The sequence below is a fragment of the Ornithorhynchus anatinus genome, chromosome 3 (genome assembly GCF_004115215.2).
Source record: "Ornithorhynchus anatinus isolate Pmale09 chromosome 3, mOrnAna1.pri.v4, whole genome shotgun sequence".
Lineage (NCBI taxonomy): Eukaryota > Metazoa > Chordata > Mammalia > Monotremata > Ornithorhynchidae > Ornithorhynchus > Ornithorhynchus anatinus.
Window position 1 is genome coordinate 136297472 of NC_041730.1, and position 8739 is coordinate 136306210.

General features: G+C 57.1%; 1 long non-coding RNA gene across 1 annotated transcript; it reads right to left on the reverse strand.

The window, feature by feature from the left end:
* Positions 1-613: 613 nt before the first annotated feature.
* LOC120638295 lies at positions 614-6525 on the reverse strand. The gene is made up of 2 exons (XR_005659882.1): positions 6481-6525; positions 614-840 (listed from the first exon to the last, which is right to left on the reverse strand). It is a non-coding gene; the product is annotated as an uncharacterized LOC120638295 (long non-coding RNA).
* Positions 6526-8739: the final 2214 nt, after the last annotated feature.

The following is an 8739-nucleotide window of genomic DNA, read 5'->3' on the forward strand; positions in this document are numbered from 1 at the left end:
GGAGAAACCCCTTTCCCCCCAACCCCGACATACCTCCTCCCCCAACAAAATAATAAATATAATAATGATACTGGCTAAATACTTACTGTGTGCCAAGCAGTGTTCTAAGCACTGGGGCAGACACAAGTTAATCAGGTTGGACACAATCCCTGGCCGCTCTGGTGCCAATCTCCTCACTGGGCCTCGTTCTCTCCTGGCCCGCCGCTGACCCTGGTCCACGACCTGCTTCTGGCCTGGAACGCCCTCCCTCCTCACATCCTCCAAATTAGCTCTCTTCCCCCCGTTCAAAGCTCTACTGAAGGCTCACCTCCTCCAGGAGGCCTTCCCAGACTGAGCCCCCCTTTCCCTCTGCTCCTCCTCCTCCCCTCCCCATCACCCCGACTCCCTCCCTCTGCTCTACTCCACCTTCCTGCCCCAGAGCGCTTGTGTATATATGAACATAAATTTCTACTTATTTATATTAAGGCCCGATTACTTGTTTTGATGTCTGTCTCCCCCACCTTCTAGACTTTGAGCCCGTTGTGGGCAGGGGTTGCCTTAATTGTACTTTCCGAGTGCTTAGAAGACAGTTCTGCCCACAGTAAGCACTCAAATAAGACAGAACGAATGAACGAGCGTCCATTTCTGGGAGTCGATGTTTAACGGCTGGATGACTTCCTCGTCGGCCGATTCATAAAAAGGACGGAAGGGAGATGAGCGGCTTGAGATGACCCAGGAGGCAGGGAGATCCACTCGTGGGGCAAAAATAACCGGGAAGCTGGATGAGGGAAGCGCGGTGCTGCGAAGAAGCGGCACTTCAGAACCCCGTCCCCGAATCCGCTCAATGATTATGTCTGTAGACTGTAACAATACTCATAATTATAATAGTATTTGTTAAATGCTTACTCTTTGCTAGGCACTGTACTAAGCTCAGGGATGGAGACAAGCAGATCGGGTTGGACACAGTCTCTGTCCTACGTGGGGCTCACAGTCTCAATCCCCATTTTACAGATGACGGAACTGAGGCTCAGGGAAGTGAAGTGACTGGATCAAGGTCACCCAGCGGACGAGCGGCAGAGCTGGGATTAGAACCCATGACCTTCTGACCTCCAGGCTCGGGCTCTCTCTTACTATGCCATGCTGCTTCTATGTTACTCTCCCTCCCCTTAATTTGTTGTGGGCAGGGACTCTCACTCTTTATCTTTGTACTCTACTCTCCCAAGCGTTCAGTACGGTGCTCTGCACAGGGTAATGAATCAATACTCATTGTGGACAGGGAACGTGTCTACCCGCCATTGTACTGTGTTCTCCCAAGCGCTTAGTACAGCGTTATGTGCCCGCTAAATGCTCAATTAATGCCACTGATCGATAGCAGTGATCTAACTTGAAGGGTTTCCTTGAAGGAGAAAAGGAGATTCACCAAAAACTCCAAAATTCCTGAAACCAACACAGGAAATGAGTTCCGTGAACACGTGTTAGAGGGACAATATGAGCCCTCCTCCACTTTCCAAGCACACCCTGACACAGGCTATACTATTTGTTAAGCACTTATTGTGTGTCAGGAACTGTACTAAGAGCTGGGGTAGATAGAAACTAATCAGGCTGGACATAGTCCATGACCCACACGAGGCTCACAGTCTTCATCCCCATTCCACCGATGAGGCCTCTGAGGCCCAGAGAAGAGAAGTGACTCGGCCCAGGTCACCCAGCAGACAAGGGGTGGAGTCAGGATTAGAACCCAGGTCCTCTGTCTCCCAAGACCGTGCCCTTTCCATTAGGCCGTGCTGAAGTGAACCGAGTTATAGGAACAGATCGGCCTGTTAGAACCAGAACGGTGAGTCGTTTTAGCCGCTGACCAACTGGTTGCCTATCGACCTCCGCTCCAAACAAAAACTCCTCACTCTAGGCTTCGAGGCTCTCCATCACCTTGCCCCTTCCCTCTTTCTACCGCCCACCCCGCACGCTCTGCTCCTCCGCCGCCCACCTCCTCACCGTCCCTCGATCTCGCCCATCCCGCCGTCGACCCCCGGGTCGTGTCCTCCTGCGGTCCCGGAACGCCCTCCCTCCTCACCTCCGCCAAACTGATTCTCTTCCCCTCTTCGAAACCCTACTTAAAACTCACCTCCTCCAAGAGGCCTTCCCAGACCGAGCTCCTCTTCTCCCTCTACTCCCTGTGCCATCCCCCCTTTACCTCTCCGCAGCTAAACCCTCATTTTCCCCTTTTCCCTCTGCTCCTCCACCTCTCCCTCCCATCCCCACAGCACCGTACTCGTCCGCTCAACTGTATATATTTTCCTTACCCTATTTATTTTGTTAATGAATTGTACATCGCCTCGATTCTATCTAGTTGCCATCGGTTTTTACGAGATGTTCTTCCCCTTGACTCTGTTTATTGCCATTGTTCTCGTCCGTCCGTCTCCCCCGATTAGACCGTAAGCCCGTCAAACGGCAGGGACCGTCTCTATCTGTTGCCGACTTGTTCATCCCAAGCGCTTAGTACAGTGCTCTGCACATAGTAAGCGCTCAATACTATTGAATACTCTCCCAAGCGCTTTGTACAGTGTTCTGCACCTGGTAGGTGCTCAACGCCACGGACTGCCTGCCCGACCAAAAGGCCGTGTTAGCATTCGGCAATCTAAAAACCTTGAAAAAGCGTCGTCGCCCGCTATCAGACCATCTTCTCCGTATATTTTTCCTCACAGAGGATATCCATTCCCACTTGCCTGCCGAATTCACAGGACACACTGAAATTTTTAACGATGGCTTGAGGGGTTTTTGTTCACTGGAACCGAACGTGGAATATTTGCTAAATCCCTGTCCCTCGGCATGGTCAGAGCCGTTGAGTTTTCCATTTGTCTGCAGGGAGGCTGACAACCGGCAGAAGGAGAGACTCGAGTTTGACGAATGGACTTAAAAAATTTAGATACCCCGGGCCTCACTCTGTTCCTCGCTTGGTACTAGGGGAGCTTGGGCAAAGGTTCGATGCAATCGGTAGCATTTACTGAGCGCCTACTCTGTGCTGAGCACTGTACAGCTCATGGAGAGGGAGCTATCTCTCTCATTCAACCCATATATTCAATCTATCACTAAATTCCACCAGTTCCACCTTCCCAACTGCGCTACACTCTGCCCTTTCCTCTCCATCCAATCTATCACATCAATCAGTCGAATTTGAGCACTTATTGTGTGCAGGACGCTCTACTAGGCACATTACGTGACAGTGTAACCGACACATCCCCTGCCCACAACGAGCTTACAGTCTAGAGGGGGAGACGGACATTAATATACAGAAATGAATTATGGATTCAAACACGAGTGCCGTGAGGCTGAGCGACACAGAGGGGAGAGGGAGAAGAGGAAAGGAGGGCTTAGTCAGGGAAGGCCTCCAGGAGGAGACGGGCCTTCAATCAGGCTTTGAAGCAGGGGAGAGTCGTCGTGACGTGAGGAGGGAGCGCGTTTCAGGCCAGAGGGAGGACGCGGGCGAGAGATTGCCGGCGAGATAGACGAGATGGAGGGACAGTGAGAAAATCGGCACTGGAAGGGTGAAGCGTGCAGGCCGGGTCGGAGAAGGAGAGTAGCGAGGTGAGGTAGGAGGGGGCAAGGGGACGGACGGCGGAGGTTCTTTGAGGAGAGGGGAGGTGTGGCCTGAAGGTTTCTGTTCAAAAACGATCCGGGTAGCACGGTCAAATGCGGACTGGAGTGGGGAGAGACAGGAGGCAGAGGTCACTACGGAGGCCGATGCGGTAATCGAGGAGAGATGGGAGAAGTGTTTGGATGAATGTGGTAGTAGCTCGGATGCAGAGGAAGGGGGGGATTTTAGGGATGTTGTGCAGGTCGAACAAACAGCATTTAGAGATAGATTGAATATGTGGGCTGAATGTGAGAGAGGAGTCAAGGATAATGTCAAGGTTACGGGCCCGAGAGGCAGGAAGGATCCTCCTGTCTCTCTCCACTCCAGTCTATTCTTCATTCCGCCGCCCGGATCATCTTCCCGCAGAAACGCTCTGGGCCTGTCACTCCCTTCCTCAAAAACCTCCAGTGGTCGCCTATCAAACTCCGTACGAAACAAAAACTCTTCACTCTGGACTTCAAGGCTGTCCATCCCCTCGCCCCCTCCTACCTCTCCTCCCTTCTCTCTTTCTCCCGCCCACGCCGCACGCTCCGCTCCTCCGCCGCCCACCTCCTCACCGTCCCTCGGTCTCGCCTATCCCGTCGACCCCCGGGGGCCACGTCCTCCCGCTGACCTGGAATGCCCTCCCTCCTCAACTCCTCAACGTTTTTACGAGATGTTCTTCCCCTCGACTCTATTTATTGCCATTGTTCCCGTCTGTCCGTCTCCCCCCATTAGACCGTAAGCCCGTCAAACGGCAGGGACTGTCTCCGTTGCCGACTTGTTCATTCCAAGCGCTTAGTGCAGTGCTCTGCACATAGTAAGCGCTCAATAAATACTACTGAATGAACTCCTCCAAACTCACTCTCTTGCTCCACTTAGAGCTCACCTCCTCCAAGAGGCCTTCCCAGACTGAGCTTCCCCTTTTCCCTCTGCTCCCCCTCTGCTCCCTCCCCCCCTTCACCTCCCCTCAGCTAAGCCCCTTTTCCCTCTGCTCCTCCCCCTCTCCCTTCCCCTCAGCACTGTGCTCATTGGTTTTTATTTTTATTACCCTATTTATTCAGTCAATGAGGTGTCCATCCCCTTGATTCTATTTATCATGATTATGTTGTCTTGTTTTTGTCCGTCCGTCTCCCCCGATTCGACTGTGAGCCCATCATTGGGCAGGGATCGTCTCTATCTGTTGCCAAATTGTCCATTCCAAGCGCTTAGTACAGTGCTCTGCACATAGTAAGCCCTCAGATACTACTGAATGAAGGAATGGTGCCGTCTACAGTGACGGGAAAGTCTGGGGGAGGACAGGGTTTGGGTGGCAAGATGAGGAGCTGTGTTTTGGACAGGCTCATCTTGAGATGATTGGAGGACAGCCAAGTAGAGACGTCCTGAAAGCAGGAGGGGATGCGAGACTGCGGAGAGGGAGAGAGATCAGGGCTGGAGATGAAGGTTTGGGAATCATCCCACAGAGGTGGTTGTTGACGCCATGGAAGCGAATGAGTTCTCCCTTGGAGTCGGTGTAGATGGAGAAGAGAAGGGGACCCAGAACTGACCCTGAGGAACCCCTACAGTGAGGGGGTGGGAGGCGGAGGAGGAGTCCGCGAAAGAGACTGAGAACGAGCGGCCAGAGCGATAAGAGGAGAAGCGGGAGAGGATGGGGTTAGTGAAGCTGACTGAGGATGGATAATGTTTCCAGGAGAAGGGGGCGGTCCACCAGTGTTGAGGGCAGCTGAGGTCAAAGAGGATTCAGATGGAGTAGAGCTGGTTGGATATGGCAAGATTAATTAATGAAGCCCTTATTCTACCCCAATTTGATTAATCAATCAGCCTCCTCGCTGACCTCCCTGCCTCCTGTCGCTCCGTACTCCAGTCCATACTTGACACTGCTGCCCTGATCGTTTTTCTACAAAAACGTGCAGTCCATGTTTCCCCTCTCCTCAAGGACCTCCAGCGGTTGCCCATCCACCTCCGTAACCAACACAAACTCCTCACCATCGGCTTTGAAGCTGTCCTTCCCCTCGCCCCCTCCTAGCTCCCCTCGCTACTCTCCTCCTCCAACGCAATCCACACACTTTGCTCCTCCAACGGCAACCTTCTCACTGTTGCTCCGTCTCCTCTATCTGGCCGCCGCCATCTCGCCCACGTTCCGCCTCTGGCCTGGAAGGCCCACCCTCTTTCAGATCCGACAGTGACCCTCCCCATCTTCAAAGCCTAATTGAAGGCCCATCTCCTCCGAGAGGCCTTCCCCGACTAGACCCTCATTTCCTCTTCTGCCACTCCCTACGGCGTCCCCCTCGCATTTGGATTGGCTCCCTTTATTCACCCCTCCCTCAGCCCCACGGCCCTTATGTCCACACCCGTCGTTTATTTCCTTATTTATCATCCGGAATATGGGGATGGAGACCGTAAGCCCCCTGCGGGACAGGTCTGGGTCCGACTTGATTTATCTGCATCCACTCCAGCTCTCACTACAGTGCCTGGCGTGTAGCGAGTGCTTAATAAATACCCCCATTATCACTACTTCTATTACCACCACCATTTTCTTCCGGCCTCCCCACGGCCCGCCCGCTAACCTTGGCCACGCTCCAGCCCGCCGGTCGCCCAAGGCAGGCCTGGGAGATCAGGCCAGTCGCTGTTGAAGGGTAAAGGATCCGGGAGCGAGGAAGCCGGTGGCCTCGACCCCCGGGGGGGCCGGAGAGGGGGGTGGGCATCGACACAACTGCGAAGAGGTCCTAAGGTTGGGGGGTGAGGGGCATCCTGACCCTCTCGTCCAGACCTGGCACGAGGACCAGGTCCCCAGAGGGCAGGGCAGGGGAAAGGGCAGGGGGCAGAAGATGAGAGGGGGGAGGGAAAAGGAAGGGGGGAGAGGGGAGGGGAGGGAAGGGGGCTTGATTTACCTTCTGCCACGTCCTCGTCGATAGCCCCCTTGACTTGCGAGAAGCACCACTGGAAGTCGTTGCCCCCGGCAGGGCCGCCGCCGCCTCCTCCACCTCCTCCACCACCTCCTCCTCCTCCTCCTCCGCCTCCTCCTCCTCCTCCGCCGCTGCCTCCAGCGGCTCCGCCGCCTCCGGCTCCTGCAGCAGGGGCAAGCACAGAGTTAGGGCCGGGGGGACACGGGAGGATGAGACGGGCGTGACGGGCAGGGGAAGGGGGAATGTGCGGGAGGGACCCCCAGGGGAGGGCTGGGGAAGATAGACAGTGAGGACGACGATCGCGGGCCACTGGGGAGGACAGCCACCTCCGCCACGAAGCCTTCCCCATCTCCCGCTCTCTTCTGCGTCGCCCTGACTCGTTCCCTTTGCTCTGCCGGCCGGCACCGCCCCCCGGCACTTCTGTCCCCATCTGTCATTCATCCACCCGGACTGACGTCTGTCTTCCCCCAGTAGACTGTCAGCTCCCTGTGGGCAGGGAATGGGTCCGTGCGTTGCAGTGTCCTCTCCCGAGCCCTTAGTCCTGGGCTCTACACGCAGTAAGTGCTCAGTAAATACCACTGCATGACATTTGGGGGTGGGAGCGGGGTATGGGGAAGACGGTTGGGGGGTGAGGAGGGAGCACAGACCCGGGCTGTGTGTGTGTGACAGAGGGAGACAGAGAGAAAGAGAGAGAAAGGATGGAGCAGGGCCGGTCAGGCCCGAGGTCAGAGGGCAACAGCCAGAAGAAAGTACAATTTAGCAGTAAAGAGAGCCGATCCTGCCCACAGCGGGCTCACAGTCTAGAGGGGAGAAGAGACAGGCATCAATACAGGTTGACAGGCATCATGAGAAACCACCTCTTCCTCTTCCCCCACTATCTCCCCCTCCATCTTCTCCTCCTCCTCCCCCTTTTCCTCCCTCATCTGCCCCTCCATCTCCTCCCCCATCTCCCTCTCTGTCTCCCCCAGCATCTCCCCCACACGGACGGATGGACGGACGGACACTGGGGAGGAGGAAGAGGAGGAGATGGGGGAGAAGATGGTGGGGCAGGAGGAGGAGGAGGAGATAGAGGGGAAGTTGGTGGGGGAGAAGGAAGAGGAGGAGGAGATGGGGGGGGAGATGGAGGGGCAGGTGGAGGGGCAGATGGTGGGGAGAAAAAGGAGGATGGGGAGATGTGGAGAGATGGAGGGGCAGAAGGAGGAGGAGATGGATGGGAGTTTGTGGAGTAGATGGTGGGGGAAACAGAGAGGGAGATGGTGGGGGAGGATGAAGAGGAGATGGAGGGGCAGATGCCGGAGTAAGTAGATGGTGGGGGAGATGGAGGGAGAGATGATGGAGGGGGGAGACGGTGGGGGAGATGGAGGGAGAGATGATGGAGGGGGGAGACGGTGGGGGAGATGGAGGGAGAGATGATGGAGGGGGGAGACGGTGGGGGAGATGGAGGGAGAGATGATGGAGGGGGGAGACGGTGGGGGAGATGGAGGGAGAGATGATGGAGGGGGGAGACGGTGGGGGAGATGGAGGGAGAGATGATGGAGGGGGAAATGGTGGGGGAGATGGAGGGGCAGATGGTGGGGGGAGATGGAGGGGGGAGATGGAGGGGGAGGAAAAGGAGGGGGAGGAAAAGGAGGGGGAGGGGAAAGATGAAGGGGGGGAGGAGGAGGAGGAGGAGGAGGAGGCGTCGGGGGGAGGCGGTGATCTGGGCTGCGGCTGCGGCGGCCTGCGGGCCGGTAGCGGCCGTTCCCCGCCCCCACCGCCTCTCCCCGGCGCTCAGCGCAATGCTCCGCACCCGCCTCAGAAAGGGACACCGCCACAAACGGGGGAGGGGGAAGGGAAGGGACAGGACAGGACAGGACAGGACCGGCCGGGCCGCTCACCTGCCATGGAGGCTGTGGGGGCGGGGCGGGGCCCGGCGCGGCGCTCCCCTCCTCTCCCCCTCCTCCTCCTCCCGGGGTGGCGGTGGTGGTGGCGGTGTGGGGGATGCGGTGTCCCCCGGTCGGTCGGTCGGCCGGTCGGTCGGCTGCCTGTCGGTCTGTCGGTCTGTCTGTCGGTCTGTCTGCCTCCCGGCCGCCGCCGCCGCCGCCGCCTCGGCCCTTTTCAAAATGGCGTCGGAGGCCCGGCCCGTGACGTCATCACCCGCCGCCGGGGGCCGCCCGCGCGCCCCCTGCTGTCCGGGAGGGGAACCGCCACCCGCCCCTCCGCGCCGCCCCCTACTGGCCAGCAGGGAGAAGGGCGGCTGCGGCC